This window comes from Ambystoma mexicanum, chromosome 3p (genome assembly GCF_040938575.1).
Source record: "Ambystoma mexicanum isolate Mex_15411 chromosome 3p, UKY_AmexF1_1, whole genome shotgun sequence".
Lineage (NCBI taxonomy): Eukaryota > Metazoa > Chordata > Amphibia > Caudata > Ambystomatidae > Ambystoma > Ambystoma mexicanum.
In genome coordinates this window covers 1,087,902,463-1,087,923,698 of record NC_090925.1, presented here as the reverse complement: position 1 = coordinate 1,087,923,698, position 21,236 = coordinate 1,087,902,463, and positions in this window count along the sequence as shown.

Sequence of the window (21,236 nt, the reverse complement as noted above, 5' to 3'; positions counted from 1 at the left end):
TAATGGCTAAGAGAGTGGAACATACATTAAAATGTGTGGAAAAATGGTCACATTAAGAGGTCAAAAGGTCCACTAATGAAGTATTAAGGATGGGAGAACAAAAGAAGGAGTATTATAAAGCAATTAAGAAGAACGGGAGGGATAGAGGATTTAAACGTTCCGATTTGGGAATTGGAAGAGGTATGAGTGTGAAAGGAAGTAAAAGAGAGTAAAAGTTATGCTTCCATTGTGCGAGTTCTAGACACTGCAAATTCGCTGATATGCCCTGGTAGGAAAGCATTGCGCAACAGATGTTAAAGGTGGGGGAATTTTGATAACTGTTGCAAAAACTATGCCGTAGGTGATGGCAAGAAAGTGCTGTATATAGGTGAGGAAACACAGCAGTCTTCTGGTGAGGAAGACAACGAAAAGGTTGAAGATGTCACTGTAAATATGGTGAAATGTGAGGAGGAAGAAGGGTGTGGCAGTCCTTTTGCTGACATTAAGGTGAATGGGAAGAAGGTTTGCCTGATGGCTGACTCAGGTGCTAAGTTGACCCTCATGTCACGCGAGGTCTAAGAAAATGTAGTGGGTGGGAAGGTCAACGAGCTGATCCTGTCTGATAAGAGGCCTGGTGGGTACAATTGTGGGAAAATTGATGTAATTGGATATTTTATTGCCATGTTCAGATTCAAAGGGAGAGAGACACAGGGGAAGGCATATGTGACTAAAAGTGGGGAAACTCTCCTGGGATGGAGGGAACAGAAAGTATTGTGAATAAATAAACAATATAAATATATATAAATAAACAAAATACAAATACAAACAAGTTCTCCATGTAGGGGAGAAGTGTGATGTAATCGAAAACTTTCCAGAGGTGTTTTCTAAAAAGGTGAGGTGTGTTAAGGGGATGGTGCATAAAATTGTAATGAGGGAAGGAAGTATGCCAGTGAGTGCCAAACCCTGCTCTATCCCTCTTGCACTCAGAGATTGATTGTGCCACCTCTGTATGTTCCTCTCCCTGCTGCTCTGCCTCTCCTTGCTGTTATTCCGCCTATTGTTCCTCCTGCTGTTCCTCTTCCTCCAGTTGTTGTTCCTCCTCTTGTAGTTGCTCCTCCACCTGTTCCTCCACCTTTTCCTACTGTGCCAGTAACAGTACCTCTGTTCCTCGATGTTCAAAATGTGCCTACTCTCCCTCTTCCAAGTGGTTTGACACCGCTTGTAGTAGATCAGGGAGCGGGATCGAGGGTTGTTACTTGTAACACTGTCTCTCCAGAGAAGAAACGTGAGTTAACTGCGTGGGCTAAGCATTGTATGGAGAAGGGTGAACAAGCTAATATTTTCGCCACACTTTCTAATATAGACAATCTTCCTGAGAAAAACGTTTTTATTGAAGGATTAGGAATTAATTCATGTGTAATGTGGAACAGGCTAAATAATACAGATCTCCCACAAGGGTTGAGGGATCTGAATATTTTAGCGTTTTCTAGAGATACTGCGGAGAAGGTGCAAGAGCATGTTGAGAGGATTCTTGACTATAGAAGGGAGCTGGAAAGGTTACGGTATGATGATGAAGATAGTGATAGTTTGGATGTTATGTTCGTGCAGAAACGGTTCCTCCTTGTCGTAAATTGATAACTGAAGAAACGCGAATTTGCACGAAAGATGCGATTAGATGGATCTCAGATATGTCGATAACTCCTGTTGAAGTATATGACACGTATAGTCAGTATACGCCAGAAATGCAGGGGAAAGTTATACAGGTAATGGTAGAGTACCTACAGGATGAGTGTGTAAAAAGAAAGGTTTGTTGTCCCGCAGAGTTATTGAGTATTTATAAGAGAGCTTTTTTGGTTGACACTTCTTCAGCTGCTTTAGCGCTCGATTTGGCTCTGTTGCTTAGTAAGCGTTCGGAATTGCCTACTTCTCAGTTGCCTATGAGAGAGGTCCCTCCGACGCTTGTCCCAAAAGTCGAGGTTCCAGCGGATGTCGGAACGGGTGCGCAATCCTACGAAATTCCTGCCCATTATGTGCCACAGTATGTTCACATCTCGTTCTCAAGACAGGAAGTGAACACCATTAAACAATCTATTCCCGACATTAGGAAATATCCGGCAGGGTTCTACAAAGAAATCGAGTCTGTCTTGCAATCATCGGTATTCACCTTAAGTGATATCGATTTGTTATTTCCCGTACTCCTGCCTGCCGACTTGTGGAAACAGATTGGAACTGTAGATGATGTACCAGGGTTAGGAGATACATGGACTAACATGATTAGACTTGATGGAGAAAGGCCAGCTGGCGAAAGACCACCTCAGGTAATATTAACTTTGCCTGATAGGATAGTTACGAAATTGAAAACTATAATTCCCGAGAAGAGAATTATTTGGGACAAGCTTACTGCCTGTGCCCAAGGGAAGTCTGAGGGTGCTACTGAGTTCTTCAATCGGTTCGAACAGGTATTTTCAGATTTCAGTGGACAAGATTTAGGCACAGAGTCTGGGAAAAGATTATTTGTGGACAAATTTGTGCGTGGATTTCTGCCTGACATCCAGCTGCAAATTATGTCCTCTGAGAGTGCTTGGCAAGTGAAGTCTTAGTCAGAAGTATTGCACATGGCTCAGTACTACGAGAATCGTGTCAATAATGAAAAATAAAGAGTCGAGAAGAGAAAAGGAGACTTAAAGACGAAAGTATTATTGCAGCAAATTGTTAGAGGGCCTAGAGGGGGTAATTCGCAATTTAGAGGTCAGTACATTCCACAAGGAAATGTGCCCTTGGGTCCTATAAACATTAACCAGTGTGCTTATTGTAGACAAGAGGGTCATTGGCGTGCACAATGCCTGATCCTCCAGCAGAGGTCAAATACCACATTTGGAAATATGGGTAGATGATCCAGAGGTCGCCCAGGTGTAAGGCGTCCTGGTAGAGGTCAGTTTTCACAGGATTCACAGCAACCTTTTTCGCAGGACAATCAGGCATCGAGTGTGGATAATAGAAACATTTTTGATAATCCTTCTGCTGCTTACCTCTCTGAAGAACTTCCTTTTGACAACATTCTTTTTCGTTAGGATTGCCCGAAGTAGGATTTGGAACCAATGCCTTTTCCAGTTAATCAGAAAGGTCCCTACGTTGAGATGTTAGTGGGAAATAGGAATCTTCTATTCTTCATAGATACAGGGGCACAGAAGTGTTCCATTGATCATTCACGGGTTCCAAACATTCCACGGTCAGGGCAAACCAATGTTTCTGTAGGGTTTTCTGGCACACCAGTTGTCTGTCCGGTTTCTTGGCCGGTACCTATTACTTTGGGTCCATTTACGGACCACTGTCCATTCCTTTTGACTACGAATTGTATTTATTTATTGATTTATTTATTATATTTATAGAGCGCACTGCAGCCCTCGGGCATTGAGGCGCTATGAAGGACATGTAAGAAGGCATGATTCAGGGTTACAAGAATGCGGCCCCACAAAAATACTTGGTGCAGAATGATAAAATACATAGTGAACAGTTACATTCGGCATTACAGGGAGGCATACAGTGAGGGAGTGCATCCGCTTATGGCTATTCAGACATCTGTTTAGACGAAGAGCCTAATCTTGATGGCTTTCCTGAAGCCAGCGTGAGAGTCAATCTGACGCAATTCTGGTGGGAGAGCGTTCCAGTGGGTGGCAGCCATGTTGGGGAAGCTTGAGCCGCCCGCGCGCACTTTGTGTGTGATGGGTGCAATTATTCTGTTGGCGTAGGCCGTTCTTGATGGTCTGGAAGTGGTGTGGGGGATGATTCTGTGGGATAGGTAGGGTGGTGCCAGCCCATAGAGGCATTTGTGCGTCAGGGCCAGTGTTTTGAACACAATCCTCTCCTTGACGTGGAGCCAGTGAACCTTCCTCCTGATTTCCGAGATGTGGTCGTGTCTTGAGGTGCCTGTGGCGGCTCTCAAGGCGTTGTTTTGAGCTAACTGGAGCTTAGCCAGATTTTTGCGGGAGGTCCCTACAAAGAGTGCATTGCAGTAGTCGATCCTGGAGCCGATAATCGCCCTGGCAATAGTGAGACAATTTTCTTGGGCGAGGAAGGGTCCAGCTGCGTTAAGCAGTTTGGAGTGGTATGCTGATGCAAAAGCGACGGCATTGACCTGCCTGTTCATGGATAGGTCAGGTTCAAAGTACACTCCCAGAGTCTTAATGACTTTGGAGACTGCAATAGGGATGTTGTCAATAATGAAGGATGAGTACTGCTCGCCCAGTTTTCCTAGGGTGCCTGAAGATCCAATTAGTAGAAGTTCTGTCTTCTCACTATTGAGACAGAGCCAGTTCTCTGCCATCCAGGATTGGATGGTAGTGTAGATGGTATTGAGGGTGTTAAGGTCAGACTGGTGGTCACCTGAGAGGGGGATTAATACCTGAGTATCATGCGCGTAGTTGGTGTAAGAGATGTGTAGGGCGTCCAGAATTAGGAAGAGTGGCCTAGTGAAGAGGTTGTATAGAGTGGGGGCAATACAGGATCCATTGGTACGCCGCATTTGATGTGACTAGGGTCGGCACATGAGGAGTCAGAAAAAACCTTCATGACTCTGTGCTGAAGAAAGGAGGTTATCCAGGTGCAGGCGCTTGGAGAGAAATTAGCTGTGGTGGAGAGGTGGTGACATAGGGTCTAATGATCCACCAGATCGAAGGCAGCAGAGAGGTCCAATAGGAGAAGGAGTGCAGGTTTGCCGACGTCTCTGAGATCGTCCATTTGGTTTTTTAGATCAAGCAAGGCAGTTTCCGTGCCATGTCTCGGACGGAAGCCGGATTGGCGTAGACCGAGGAGGTGGTTGTTCTCGATGAATTCTTGGACTCGCAGATAAGCTGCCTTGTCCAGAATTTTTAGTAGGAACGGCACAGTGGTAATAGGCCTATACTTCCCAGGGACTAGAGGGTCGAGTGATGGATTTTTCAGGAGCGGGCGGACCCATGCTTCTTTGAGTGACGTAGGGACGTGGCCTGTCTGGAAGGAGGAGTTGATAAAGGAGGTAATGACTTCTTGTGGGAAGAATTTGTTGGGGTTGAATCTGTTGAAGGAATTAAATGCAGTAATTCATTGTTCATCTGAGGAGTGCGTTTGACGATTTCACCACAGCAACTTTCTGTCTCTCAATTCTTGACCAGACCTTTGCCGCCGGAATTCAGTGATGTTCCGGGGTGTTTGTGGGCAATAGACGACAATAATGTCGGTGTTTTGCAAATCGAACCTGTTAAAATTGCCTTGAAACATGGAGTAAAGTCGCCACGTATTCCACAATATAAGAATTCGGTTGATGGTGAGCAAGCTTTGAAATGCATCGTCTCCGATTTTGTGCATCGAGGGGTGATTGAGGAAATTGCAGGTAGTTTGTGCAATAGTCCGATTTTGTCCGTGTTCAAGAAAGGCGATAATGCAATTCCTTTTTGTTTCATAATTGATTTATGTGCCAACAACAAGATCGTTGCTCCACAATTTCCAATTGTGCCTGATGTGACAACAATATTAACTATGATCCCGGCTTCAGCCACTCATTTTAGTGTTGTGGATCTAAGGAACGCTTTCTTTAGTATTCCAACACACAAAGACAGTAGATACCTGTTCGCATTCACCTTAGGGGGACACTCGTTTACCTTCACTCGTGCACCGCAAGGCTACACGGAAAGTCCGAGCATTTATTGTAGGGCTTTGAAAAATCAGGTCGATACCCTTGAGTTGCCCTCTACTTGTACACTACTTCAATATGTTGATGACTTGCTTTTAGCTGCTGACTCAGGGAGCGCTTGTAAGGAGGGCACTGTGTTGTTGCTTATTCACTTGGCTAAACATGGACATAAAGCTTTGCTTAAAAAATTTCAATACTGTTGTCAGGAGGTCGCCTATTTAGGCTATCTCCTGTCAAAGGAGGGGAGAAGGTTGACGCCTGAATGGATACAACTTATTTCTAGCATGTCTGTCCCAAATGCGCAGAAGGAAGTTAGAACCTTGATAGGAATGGCTTCTTACTGTAGGCAGTGGATCCCCAACTTCTCACTAGTGATTAAACCAATGTTGGCCTTGACGAAGAAGGGCATTTCTTTGCCATTACCGTGGAACTTGGTACACCAGCATGCATTTGGTTTGCTCAAGACTGCATTGTGCTCAGCACCAGTTTTGGGCACATCAAACTATGAAAAGGCCTTTGTGTTGTATGTGCATGAATGTGATGGATTTGCTTTGGCTGTATTAACGCAGGAACACAGAGGGAAGAATAGGCTGTGCGGCTACTTTTCTGCCGCCCTTGAGCCTGTAGCATGTGCTTTGCCAAGATGTTTGCGAGCTGTCGCTTCTGATGCTGCGTCTGTAAAACAGAGCGAGGGAATGGTCCTAGGCCATGCTTTAACCCTGATGGTACCTCACTCTGTGGATGTTCCACTGAACAGAACTGAAACGCAACACCTCACCTCTGCAGGATGAATGAGATATGAATTGATCCTGTTTGCACCGCACATACAAATTAAGAGGTGTTGTGTTCTTAATCCGGCTGAACTTTTACCTTTCCCACAAGGTACTGCTTGCAGTGACGAAGAGTCACATGACTGCCTTTACACTACCGAACAAGAAACAAAAGGTAGAATCGATCTGAAAGATACTCCTTTGAACAATCCACAAAGGGAGGTGTTTTGCGATGGCTCCTGCTTCAAACTCCCGGATGGTACATCCACAGCTGCTTATGCAATCACTACATTGAGCATGATTGTGGAAACCAAGAGAATTACGCATAACTCTGCGCAGGATGCAGAGATTATAGCATTGACCTGAGCTTGTGAACTTTGCGAAGGGCTTACAGTAAACATATATACTGACAGTCAGTATGCCTTTGGGGTGGTTCACAACTTTGGTAGACTTTGGCAGAAAGAGGTTTCTTGACCTCACATGGCACTAAAATCCAACATGGCTCCTTAATAGTACGGCTACTCTCAGCACTTGCACTCCCTACTCAGCTAGCTATCAGAAAATGCGCAGCGCATCAGAAAATTGTAGATCATGTAGGAAAAGGGAACGCTTTTGCTGACCAGATAGCCAAACAGACTGCCACTAATCTCTCTTCAGAAATGTATACTTCAAGGGAAGCCACAAATGCTTGCACTTTGGATGAGGGTATTTATTCCGTAAGGGATATCCAAGCCGATGCCACATTAGAAGAGTCTAAGAAATGGGCTGAGGGCTTGGGAAAACTGGATGATGATGGGTGTTGGGAGGACAAAGTTGAAGGGAAATGGTTACTGCCTGACGCATACATTATGATGATGGTTGTCATGGCTCATGGTCCCACACACATATGTGCTCGTAAGACTACTGAAACGTTGCAAAAAGTATGGGTAAATGACAAAATCCCTAAAATAGCTGAACGCTTTGTTCAGGGATGCATGATTTGTTTGCAGCATAATGTGGGAAAGGACACATCAACCCCGAGGGGTAGTTTTGGTTCACCTTCTGTTACCTTTGAGGTTATTCATTTTGATTTTATTGAGATGGAGCATTGTAATAGTTTTAAATATGTACTAGTAGTAATCTGTGCTTTCAGCAAAATGGTTGAGGCTTATCCTGTCAAAAATGCCACAGCTATGACCACGGCAAAGACTATGTTAAAAGAATATTTTCCAAGGTTTGGGTTACCGAGAGTCATCTGGTCGGACAATGGTCCACATTTTATCGCTGCTGTAATTCTGCAGATATGCACGGTATTACAGATCAATAAACGGTTCCATTCGACTAGACACACTCAGAGTGCTGGACTAGTGGAAAGACACAACGGCATCATCAAGAACAAGCTCGCTAAGACGTGTGCCGGCACTAAACTAAAATGGCCAGACGCCTTACCGATCGTTTTATTATCTATGTGAACAACCCCTCAAACTAAGACTGGGCTCTCTCCCATTGAGGTGGTTTTGGGGAGGCTAGCTAATATTTGGAATGTTCGAAGTCTCGCTCTTTACGAGATGTCGAAAATGTACTTCTCTCTGATTACTGTGGCCAGTTAACTAAAAATCTGTATTTGATTTATCATCAGGTGCGAGAGGCTTTACCTGTATGGTACGAGGGTCCCGGTCACAGCATACGACCGGGGGAGTGGGTCCTCATGAAATCATTTCAGCAATCTTCTTGCTTCGCACCACGTTGGCGAGGTACCTTCCAAGTCCTGCTGGTCACACCGACTGTGGTGCGGGTAGCAGGCCGGAAACACTGGATCCACGCGATGTACACCAAGAGGATTACACACCAAGTGCTGCACACTACAGAAGACACAGAACCCCTTACCAGTACTGCAACCAATGATTTAGAAGCAGTAAATAGCATCGAGAGTATATCGGAGACTCTCCCTGAGCCCGTGAGGCCTGGGGAAACAGCCACTTGGTCTCCACATTCTCCAACAGTTTCGTCTTGTGAATTTGTTCCGGATCTTGCATCCGATCCTGCTTTGGATTCGTCGCTTCCAACGGGAAGTGACGACACGTTGTTCACAGATCACTCAGTACCAGGAAGCACAAGCTGTGATCTGCGTCTGAGGAAATAAACTTACTGCATGGTCCGGCTGTGCTATCGAAGGAAATCATCAAAGGGCTTGTCCTTTTAGGCCTGATCATTTGCATAGAAAGAGGATTCTGTTGGCAAGAGTTTGTGGAAGGACTAAGAAAACGCTCGGCCTGGAGGTCACCAGCAAATAACACGGGTGCTTTTGTTTGAAGACTACAATGCCTGCAACCGCTTCCGCTCGTACAGGACTGATAAGAAAACGTGTGACCAGCGGCGATAATGGACAACCCACTGTATGGGCTCCGAAAACGTATTTCTGTCTTGTGATAATGTTAATAGGTTTCACAATAGTCATTGTTTTAGGTTTCTGGTATTTAGAAGAAGTATATTTGTTTGAGAATTTGTTGCCTACTGAAAATGTACCTACTGTTTCTATTCCTTTCATGCATCGGCATACTCTGTCTCCTAGAGACTCTCAGCACAGACAGAATTAAACACAACAACACACTTTTACTCATCATGAATGCTACACATGGCATTTTTAACAAATCTAATTGCTGGGTCTGCTCACATTTACCGCAACATGGGGATAAGGGCCTAGGTTGGTATATTCATCCTCTACCTTTGATAACTGCATGTTATGCTTCTCTTAGAGCACTATTCTTTGGCCGATGGAACGATAGCATCTCGGGGAACTTCGGTGGACTAACTTGAACGAGTTCGAAAAACGTGTTCTGACGCCCCTGGGATGCTCGCTTTTTGCAAATAGGAGTAAGCTTAATGTTGCTTCTATTAGGCCATCTGATAGACTGTCCCGTCCTTTTCAATCTTTGATTTCTTTTAAGATGGCTCCTATAGGCAATAAGGATGCCACGCCTCCTTCTTACACTGTTAACCATAGCCCCGATTCAGTTTCTTTCTGCATACAAAGGAATGATACTCAGTTAATGGGTGATTTTAAAGGTTGCGCCAACGTTGCGAATTTGACTGGTGAGGACAGACCTTTGTATGTAGGCGAACCTGTCTACTTTGTTTGCGGTAATGTAGCATTTCCATGGTTACCCAGGGATTGGCAGGGAACTTGTTATTTAGGGATCCTGTTACCCGGGGTATTCATTACAAGTACTGTGAGATTTCAAGGGCTCGTCCACGGTGAGACGAGAATGGTGACACTTCAGCACAAGTTCTGGGAGATGTAGCTAAATCCTTTGTGCCATTTTGGGGTCAAATAATGAACTCTGAAGATATCAGGAGAATAGCGAGAGTCCTGGAGAGGACCATCGACCGGACCACTGACATACTCTATAATATGTCTCTAGAACAGAAAGCAATAAGGTTAGTAGCACTTCAGAACCGGATGGCATTAGATGTCCTCCTGGCTGAACGTGGTGGGGTATGTAAATTAGTGGGGTCCGCTTGCTGTGTTTTCATGCCAGATTCCTCCCCAACTATCTTCAAGCAATACAGAATCTGCACGTCCTAAGTTCAGAAGTGCATGTTCCTGAGGGAAACTGGGATCTTAGCGCTTGGTTCTGGGACTTCTTGCGATCTTGGGGACGGAAATTACTTTTGGTCTTGCTGATCATTTTAGGTATTTTAATGTTTCTTTGTTGCTGTATACAATGTCTTCCTGGTATATGTTCAAAGCTAGGAGGATGTTGTGCACAGGCGATGGGTTCATTAGGACACAAAGTATACGCCACAGAGAAAAACTCCAACGAATACGTGCTGAAGAAATCTTAGTATCTAATCTAATGGCAATTGATATCTCCAATAGTGATTCAGGATGTATGGACATTGAGACGTGGAGTTACTCGTGAAGTGACTAGAAGTAGTATAGCACCTGGCTTAGGCCAAAAGGAGGGTTTGTTGAATGGAAAATCATAACATGCCTCCTTTACTGTATATATTGGCCTAAGCTCAGTCGCTCTGCGAAGAAATCCGCGTTGCAAGGTTCTGACCTTAGATTGATTAAGCCGCCATTTTAGGTTCATCCACCATTTTGATTCTCGCTCCAAAGTCACCCTGTGTTCTAAAATGGTGGACAGTGTTCTTCTGTTAGTAACATGGCCGTCTTGACCTCTGTATGCAAGTTAATGCCTAAACTGCCCATAGGCCAAATGTAATAAGACCTTGTCCTTCGTTGACCTCTAGATGGAGGATTACCTGTGCCAATGTAACTAATCCGCGAGCATATATTAAGCACAATGTTGTGTAAATACTAAATGTGAACACTTGTTGAACTGCATTGTATTAAAATATGTACTAAGGCTTATGTTAGATCAGAGATATACTGTTGCTATTGTGATTTGTTGAACATGTAAACTGAAGGTGATCCATATGCATATAGCTCGGTGAATCAGAGGTAAACTCGGCACGAACCCTAGATTGGGAATTATTAATGTACAGAGGGGCTGAACATCATGTTACAAAACTGTATAAAAGATTGAATATTCTGATATACAGCCCCATTTACTTCTCACATCGAACGGGCTGGTATTCGTTGTGATCTACTGAGGGCCAGATAGCTATCTGATACTTTGTTCCTTTGAAAACTGTTCAGTTACTTTGAATAAAGATCTGTGTATCTTTGTAAACCCACGTTTGGTGTATTTCCTTTTGTGGTACTCGGCCTCGATATTTCCTTTTGCTTTTACAGGATATCACCATTAGTTGTGGTTAAGAAGGCAAATGGTGAATTGAGAGTGTGCGTTGATTTGAGAGAGGTGAATAAATGTGTGGTAGCGGAGAGGCATCCGCTGCCTTATATGTCAGAAATGCTGAGCATGATTGGGAGAGCTAAGTACTTTACTAAACTCGATATGGCTAGTGTGCATATCACCAAATTCAGCTTGACCAGGAGTTTAAAAAAGTAAAGCGTTTATAATGCATTATGGTGTGTATCAATTCTGTATGATGCCCTTTGGGTTAATTTCGGCATCGTCTGTGTTCCAGAAGGTGATGGACAAGCTGTTGAGAGGAATGGATAATGTATGGTGCTTTCAGGATGACATATTAGTGTGTGGCTAGAGCGAGGATATGCTTCAGAAGAATGTAAGGAAGGTTGTGAGTGTGTTGAGTAAGAAAGGGACCACGATGAGGGCAGAGAAATGTACGTTTGGGAGTAGCATTGTGGATTATCTTGGATATGAAATTTCGGAGGAAGGTCTTTGGCCAAAGAGGGATTTGGTAGAGGGAATCAAGAAGATATGGTCGCTTAGGGATAAGGCCGAATTGAGAACATTTTTGGGCATGATAGAGTTTTATCACAGGTTCATAGACAATTTTGAGCATGGGGTTGACAAAATGAGAAATTTGTTGAAGAAGGGTGTGGAGTTTGTGTGGGGCAGCAGTTGTGAAATGGAATTTCCAGAGATAAAGAGAAGGATTGATATGGCAAAAGCATTAGTTATGTTTGATACTAGAAAAACGTCTACCATATCAGTTGACGCGAGTGATTCAGGAATTGATGCTGTGTTATCTCAGGCTGGGGCAGTTGGCAGAGAGGTGGTAGTGACTCATGCATCAAGGATGCTGAAAGGTGCCGAGAGGAATTACTCCATTTTGGAAAAGGAGGCTTGCCATTGGGGGATTGAAAAATTCCAGAATTATTTCTGGGGGCCAGAATTTACCTTAGCGACAGATCATAAGCCGCTCAAGGCTATATTTGAGAAGAAAGGCCGGGATAATGGTTCTAGGAGAGTGGCATGCTGGGTGCCGTGGTTGCAAGGGGACACATTTGAGATTGAGATGACCTCTGGGAAGGAGAATGCAAGAGCTGATCATGTATCTAGGTTGTGAGATGAGAATAGTGAAACAGGCCAAGATACTGCAGACGATAATCCCACTGATATGATATATGTTTCTCATGATGGAGTGATTACTCATGAAGAGTGGGAGAGTGCGCTGAGATCAGATGAATAACAGAGACACATTTTAGGCTTTGTTCGGCAAGGATGGCTAGAAAAGAGGCTCTTAAATGGAGAGGAGAGGGCAATGTGGGAAGTGCGATCAGAGTTAAGTGTGAGGAATGACATTTTATATCATTGGGACCGTGTTGTGGTGCCAGGAAGTTTACACAGGAAGTTGATTGAGATTAGCCGCCAAGGTCACATTGGGATTTTTAAAACTAAAGAACTCCTAAAGGGAGATTACTGGTGGCCAGATTTTGACTGCGATATACAGAGGGAGGTAGGATCATGTGTTAAGTGTGAGGTGTCTGCGAAAAGTTTGGGGGCCAAACGCCAACCGATGATTAAAGTGGATGCACCGGTGGGTGTATGGAATGATCTAGCTATGGATATTACTGGTCCAATGGATTTTGGAAGTGGACGAGGAAGCCATTGCGAGTGGCGCAGGTGTTGAAAGTTGCGGTAAGAGTACAAAGTGGGTGTGGAACATGTCTAGGATTGCCAAAGTGAATGTGAGGTCAGATGGGGAAGTGGAGAAAGTTGATGATGATGATGAGACATGTCATTATTTATGGTCTTTTAAGTCTAATTATATTTTGCCTTGTGCGAAGTGATGTTTTACATTATTTCAGTTAAGTATAATCTGTTGCATTATGATTCATGTGTGCACAGCACACTTTCATTCATCAATGTACATGATACAGGAATGTTTGTTTCAATTGTAGAAATGTTGTGTGTTATCCGGGTAGTAGATATATAAGTTCATTATGTTTGCTTCAGGGTTTAGTATAGGGGGGAGGTGTGTTGTATATAGTATTTCAGTAGGAGAGATGGAAGCTAGTGGAATGTGCGATGGAATATTATGGACAAGGTTCTGCAAGGGAATGTGATGTACCTGGAGAAGGACAGTGGTAGGGAGAGCTGCCAGAGGAGGGTTGTGGGTCTTTACTCTTATATGTTACTTGATAATAAATCTTAAGTGTTACATTTTAAAGCATGGCGGCTCATTGTTACAGTTTCCAATGAGCGGTCTGCGTATTCATGGAATCCAAGTCACAAAGCGACCCAATCTGCAAACAAAGCCGAGCTGCGTGAGGAAAGCCCACAACACGCCTAACCGCAAACCAAATCCATAGCCATAGACAACCATTCCGCAAACCTCCGCGTCCACCTCTGACCTAACATACAGCACTCTGGCGACACTGCGCAAGGTCCCCTGTAAGTAAGGGCTGCTCCTCTGCGAATCGGCGCAAGGTCCCTCATAACTAACAGCTGCACCCCAGCCAATCTGCATGAGGACCCACGTAAGAAAAGGCTGATTTGTTGAACATGTAAACTGAAGGTGATCCATATGCATATAGCTGGGCGAATCAGAGGTAAACTCGGCACAAACCATAGATTGGGAATTATTAATGTACAGAGGGGCTGAACATCATGTTACAAAACTGTATAAAAGATTGAATATTCTGATATACAGCCCCATTCACTTCTCACATCGAACGGGCTGGTATTCGTTGTGATGTACTGAGGGCCAGATAGCTATCTAATACTTTGTTCCTTTGAAAACTGTTCATTTACGTTGAATAAAGATCTGTGTATCTTTGTAAACCCACCTTTGGTGTATTTCCTTTTGTGGTACTCGGCCTCAATATTTCCTTTTGCTTTTACAGGATATCACCATCAGTTGTGGTTAAGAAGGCAAATGGTGAATTGAGAGTGTGCGTTGATTTGAGAGAGGTGAATAAATGTGTGGTAGCGGAGAGGCATCCGCTGCCTTATATGTCAGAAATGCTGAGCATGATTGGGAGAGCTACATACTTTACTAAACTCGATATGGCTAGTGTGCATATCACCAAATTCAGCTTGACCAGGAGTTTAAAAAAGTACAGCGTTTATAATGCATTATGGTGTGTATCAATTCTGTATGATGCCCTTTAGGTTAATTTCGGCATCGTCTGTGTTCCAGAAGGTGATGGTCAAGCTGTTGAGAGGAATGGATAATGTATGGTGCTTTCAGGATGGCATATTAGTGTGCGGCTAGAGCGAGGATATGCTTCAGAAGTATGTAAGGAAGGTTGTGAGTGTGTTAAGTAAGAAAGGGACCACAATGAGGGCAGAGAAATGTACGTTTGGGAGTAGCATTGTGGATTATCTTGGACATGAAATTTCGGAGGAAGGTCTCTGGCCAAAGAGGGATTTGGTAGAGGGAATCAAGAAGATATGGTCGCTTAGGGATAAGGCCGAATTGAGAACATTTTTGGGCATGATAGAGTTTTATCACAGGTTCATAGACAATTTTGCGCATGGGGTTGACAAAATGAGAAATTTGTTGAAGAAGGGTGTGGAGTTTGTGTGGGGCAGCGGTTGTGAAATGGAATTTCCAGAGATAAAGAGAAGGATTGATATGGCAAAAGCATTAGTTATGTTTGATACTAGAAAAACGTCTACCATATCAGTTGACGCGAGTGATTCAGGAATTGATGCTGTGTTATCTCAGGTTGGGGCAGTTGGCAGAGAGGTGGTAGTGACTCATGCATCAAGGATGCTGAAAGGTGCCGAGAGGAATTACTCCATTTTGGAAAAGGAGGCTTGCCATTGGGGGATTGAAAAATTCCAGAATTTTTTCTGGGGGTCAGAATTTACCTTAGCGACGGATCATAAGCCGCTCAAGGCTATATTTGAGAAGAAAGGCCGGGATAATGGTTCTAGGAGAGTGGCATGCTGGGTGGCGAGGTTGCAATGGCACACATTTGAGATTGAGATGACCTCTGGGAAGGAGAACGCAAGAGCTGATCATGTATCTAGGTTGTGGGATGAGAATAGTGAAACAGGCCAAGATACGGCAGACGATAATCCCACTGATATGATATATGTTTCCCATGATGGAGTGATTACTCGTGAAGAGTGGGAGAGTGCGCTGAGATCAGATGAAGTACAGAGACACATTTTAGGCTTTGTTCGGCAAGGATGGCTAGAAAAGAGGCTCTTAAATGGAGAGGAGAGGGCAATGTGGGAAGTGCGATCAGAGTTAAGTGTGAGGAATGACATTTTATATCATTGGGACCGTGTTGTGGTGCCAGGAAGTTTACACAGGAAGTTGATTGAGATTAGCCGCCAAGGTCACATTGGGATTTTTAAAACTAAAGAACTCCTAAAGGGAGATTACTGGTGGCCAGATTTCGACTGTGATATACAGAGGGAGGTAGGATCATGTGTTAAGTGTGAGGTGTCTGCGAACAGTTTGGGGGCCAAACGCCAACCGATGATTAAAGTGGATGCACCGGTGGGTGTATGGAATGATCTAGCTATGGATATTACTGGTCCAATGGATTTCGGAAGTGGACGAGGAAGATTTATAGTAGTGGTAATTGATTTATTTTCAGAAGTGGAAGAAGTGAGAAAAAGAATGGATGTGAGGAAGGATGGTTGGGTGAGAAGGTTGAATATGAAAGTTCTGAGGAGGAAGAGTGAGATTGAAGTAAGAGATTGGGTGTGAGTCAAGAAGGGAGTGATAAATTGGAAGGGTGATTTAATTTACTCTGAGCCGTTGCGAGTGGCGCAGGTGTTGAAAGTTGCGGTAAGAATACAAAGTGGGTGTGGAACATGTCTAGGATTGCCAAAGTGAATGTGAGGTCAGATGGGGAAGTGGAGAAAGTTGATGATAATGATGATGAGACATGTCATTATTTATGGTCTTTTAAGTCTAATTATACTTTGCCTTGTGCAAAGTGATGTTTTACATTATTTCAGTTAAGTATAATCTGTTGCATTATGATACATGTGTGCACAGCACACTTTCATTCATCAATGTACATGATACAAGAATGTTTGTTTCAATTGTAGAAATGTTGTGTGTTATCCGGGTAGTAGATATATAAATTCATTATGTTTGCTTCAGGGTTTAGTATAGGGGGGGAGGTGTGTTTTATATAGTACTTCAGTAGGAGAGATGGAAGCTAGTGGAATGTGCGATGGAATATTATGGACGAGGTTCTGCAAGGGAATGTGATGTACCTGGAGAAGGACAGTGGTAGGGAGAGCTGCCAGAGGAGGATTGTGGGTCTTTACTCTTATATGTTACTTGATAATAAATCTTAAGTGTTACATTTTAAAGCGTGGCAGCTCATTGTTACAGTTTCCAATGAGCGGTCTGCGTATTCATGGAATCCAAGTCACAAAGCGACCCAATCTGCAAACAAAGCCGAGCTGCGTGAGGAAAGCCCACAACACGCCTAACCGCAAACCAAATCCATAGCCATAGACAACCATTCCGCAAACCTCCGCGTCCACCTCTGACCTAACATACAGCACTCTGGCGACACTGCGCGAGGTCCCCTGTAAGTAAGGGCTGCTCCTCTGCGAATCGGCGCAAGGTCCCTCATAACTAACAGCTGCACCCCAGCCAATCTGCATGAGGACCCACGTAAGAAAAGGCTGCCCCCCTGTGATTCTTTGCGAGGCCCCCATACGTAATGGCTGCACCCCTGCCAATCTACACAAGGTCCCACAAAATTAACAGCTCCACCTCTGCCAAACTGTGGACCGTCCACCTTACTACCAATGCAACTGCTGCTGTATACCCCTACTGCAAAGCAGCTCTTCAAGCCCAGACACCACCCAACATCCCCCCTCACCTCTGACACTACCCCCTGGCTACTACTCAGGTACTGACACCACCGACCAGACCCCCTCACCTCTGACAACACCCCCAGGCAGCACCACAGATCCTGACACCACCCAGCAGCCCCTCTCACCTCTGTCACTACCCCCAGGCAGCCCTTTAGGTTCTGACACCACCCACCAGCCCCCCTAACCTCTTAAACAACTCCCAGGCAGCCCCTCAGATCCTGACACCACCCATCAGCCTCATCACCTCTGACACTACCCCCAGGCAACCCCTCAGGCCCTGACACCACCCACCAGCCCCCTTCACCTCGGACAACCCACCAGGCAGCCCCTCTGGTAATGACACCATCCACCCCAACCTCTGACACCTCCATCAGGCAGCCCTGACACCAGACAGCAGCTGTCTCACATCTGACACCACCCACAGCAGCCTTGACACCACCCAGTAGCCCCCTCACCTCTGGCACAACCCCCCAGCCAGCCCCTCAGATCTTGACAACATCCACCAGCCCCCCTCATTTCTGACAACACCCCCAAGCAACCCTGACACCACCCAGCAGCCCCCCTCATTTCTGACACAACCCCAGGCAACTCTTCAGGTCCTGACACCAGCCCCCTCACCTCTGACACCAGCCCAATGCAGCCCTGACACACCCAGAAAGAGGGACATAAACATAGCCATTGTTACACCCATCCTGCGCTCAGCCTGTCGACAGAGAAATGAGTGGTACTTTGCTTGTAGCCCCCCTCCTCTCCTTCATCCTTGATGTATCGTAGGTGTGAGAGACATTATTCACTCAGACAGCCAGTTAGACCAAAATCAGATGATGTTACAGAGGAGACTAGCCTGCAATCAATGAGCAAGTCAACTGACCACAACTACAAGGAGCAGATGATGTAACGACTGACCTAATGACATATACATTTTAGCTCATTGCAGATAGACACAAAGGATATGCTTATGACTCACATAGTTACACACACATATACTCTGTTGCTGAGCACGAAACTACAAGACGCACAAGAATACATAACACGACTAACATGGACAGCCATGCAAATTAAAATGGAAGGCACAGGTACTTTGGTATGAATGGGAGAAGCTTTGAGAGTTTAAGATGCAGAGAAAAGTGATGGCTGATCCAGTTGAGCCTGGCAGGACAGGCTTCCAGTGCAATTACCATTCAGAGATAGCCATGTACACAGAAGGGAGGAAAGTTTGCAGATAAGCAGAGGGAAGGAGTACCTAGAAGAAATCTAAGCTAAAATCCACATAATTACAGGCAGTGAGGCTCCCTTTCGTGGCCCCTACACACGTGACCTGCATCTGTCAGACAGTGACTATTCAATAGTCTAGCCTATAGAGAACCGGAGCTCTGAGACATTGAGCTTCTGAGGGAAAGTTAGAAAAGGGAGAATAGTTTTGAGAAGGTAGAGTTGGAAGTAGGACTTCTTGGCAAGATCATGAATGCGAGTGCGGAAGGAAAGAGAGGAGTCAAATACGACTACCGTCTGAACAAGCATCGGCTGCTGCTGCATTTGCCTTAGAGAAGTAAAGTCAGCAAGTGTCACAATGGGCTGTAGCACCACACTTTATGTGGAGCATGCCCTTTTTGCCTTTCTCGAGAAACCCAAAGCATGTTGACTACACAGAGAGCATCAGGATATTAAGTAATTATTTCAAACCCAGCAATAAAAGTAGAAAGGTACAGAATTGTAAATCCAGCAACATTTATAGCAGAACCAGTAGAGGTGGGAGACTTTGTACACGACGGTGCTATATATGCGGGATCCTATGACAACATCCCTATGGTAGGAGAAAACGCACTCAAGGGAGGAGAGGTACTATTTATTTATGGGTCATCAACCATAGACCAGCCGATGTGAGAAAGGCATACTGGGATGGCAGTGGTAAAAATAAAACCATGTGGGACAGTAGAAGAAGCGACTAGCGCGAGACAGCCTTCACATTTTTCAGCACAAGCAGCAGAACTAGTGGCTCTCATCATGGCATTGGAAGTGAACAAGGAGGAGGAGATTACTGTGTACACTGACTAGACCTATGTGATCTCAACAGTACACTCAGGACTGTCGCATTGGTAAAGAGGGGCTATCCATGTGCTGAAAGCACACCGGTGCAGAACGTGCCCCTATTGGCCAGACTCATAGATGCAGTACAACTCCCATCAGCTACAGCGGTTGGGAAGTGACAAGCACACACGAGGGGGGAGAACGTGACCTCCCGCAGCAACCAAGTTGCAGAGACAGAGTTTAACACTCCATCAAACACACAAATGTGCATGCGTAACCTAATATTAAGAGGGTTATATAACTCACTGCCCGTTAGCCAAAAAACAGATTTCCAAGGGCGAGCACCAATAGGAGAGAAGGAATTCTGGGTGAAGAGAGGGTGTTCAATATCCAATACAGATGCAATGTGGAGACACGAAAGCACGTGGAAACCCATACTCCCTGCGGCACTGAGGATTTGTGAACACCTCCATGCATTGCTCAAGGAGAAAATTGCCAAGATAAAGACAACTTTAAAGAAGAGATGGCTCTATTGCATGCCCTTTGCCTTGTTCACATTGTGCTATTAACCCAGATCCGACCTCCATTTAAGCACACATGAGGTGGTGACAAGACGATGCATGCAACTTCCAATTGCTCCTCCCTCTAGAACATTGACAGATGCCCAAGGTACCAGGGTACATCTACTGTCCGAGGTGATGGAATGCACGACTATGTTGCATCAGCGATGGCTAGTGATTCGTTTATTTCTCAACAGCTCCAGTTATCCTGGCAGGGGAGGGCGAAGAAGGTTGAGGAAGATAATGTCCAAGTAACAGACTCTGAACTTGTAGAGGAGCAGCTGAATGCCTCTACAGGAAGTCACACCCCTATTTTGCCTATATTCTGGAAAACGGAAATTCCAACATGTACTACGCCAGTAATGGTACCTATACCACAAAGAATTTTTGACATGAGGTATCCGTTGAGAAGACCCTATGTGAAATATCCTGTAAGACTGGTGGTCTCCTAAGAGAAGCGCCTGAAGCGTAAAGATGTGAAAAGGAGAAGCTGGTGACATCACAAAAGATGAGAGTGACGCATTGGGAAGGATGACCGGAGAAGAAAATGCATAGGTGATATAGAATCTGATGGCAAAGTAAAGAATCAAGAAGACTTTCATGTGCGTAATGAAGATTGCATGTGTCAAGAACACTGCAGAAAACACAAGTCGTTTCATAATTGTAAAGATGCTGTAACCCAACTAGACTAAGTATTCTTAAGGCTGGCTATATGTAGTACATAGACTGCAGGCAGTGCTGCCAACATATATGTATATAGAGTTCTGGACAATCGATGATACAATTTTAGTAAGCGCTGCTCCATGAAGGAAGATGAATTGGAAGCTATGTGTGTTGCAGCTAAGAATAGGCTTGAATTCGAAGCAAGACCAAAGAGGCTGATGTCAAAGACTGAAAGCAGCCAAGAATTGGCTATCAGCTTGTGAAGAACAGTATACATGAAAAGCCAAGGCATCCCTTGTTAAAATTGCAAAGAGAGAATACCATGAGTGCCATGTTTCTTCATTAAAGACTATTAAATGCTATAATACAAGCAAATTCACGGTCTCTGATCACATGAGCTGAGGATGAAAATAGACGAAGAGCAGGGTGGACAAGTTTGAAGATAGTGAGTGCCTGCACTCCTTTATATTCCCAGAGGCGAGGAGCTACTACAAGACTGAGTTCAAAGACAATGTGCATGGCAGACGGCATGAGTGATGAAAGATATGGGGCTAATTGGGTAGGTAGACGCAGCCACATTAACCCACCAGCACCTGAGATACCAGCTTACGTGTTGCCAGAGCATTGAATGTTCTAGAAGGGTACAAACGTGGCAACCAATTATAGAAGGCTGAATAATGAAGAGCCTTATAGTTTGAGAGCCACTGAAGTGTTGTGTTTCTAATTACTGTCGAAGATGACTTGCATTATGACTTGCTCTAAGGGAGGGCATAAGTACCCACTGGACTATACAGACCCAATCACGGTCCTACCCCATATAGAAAGTATACTTAGATATTCCCGTTGAGCCAACCACAATTGCCCGTAGGTTTTCTTGATATGATAGTTTATTTATATAGCGCCTATACACCATGTGTTTCAAAGCACTTCAAGGCAAGGAAGGGAA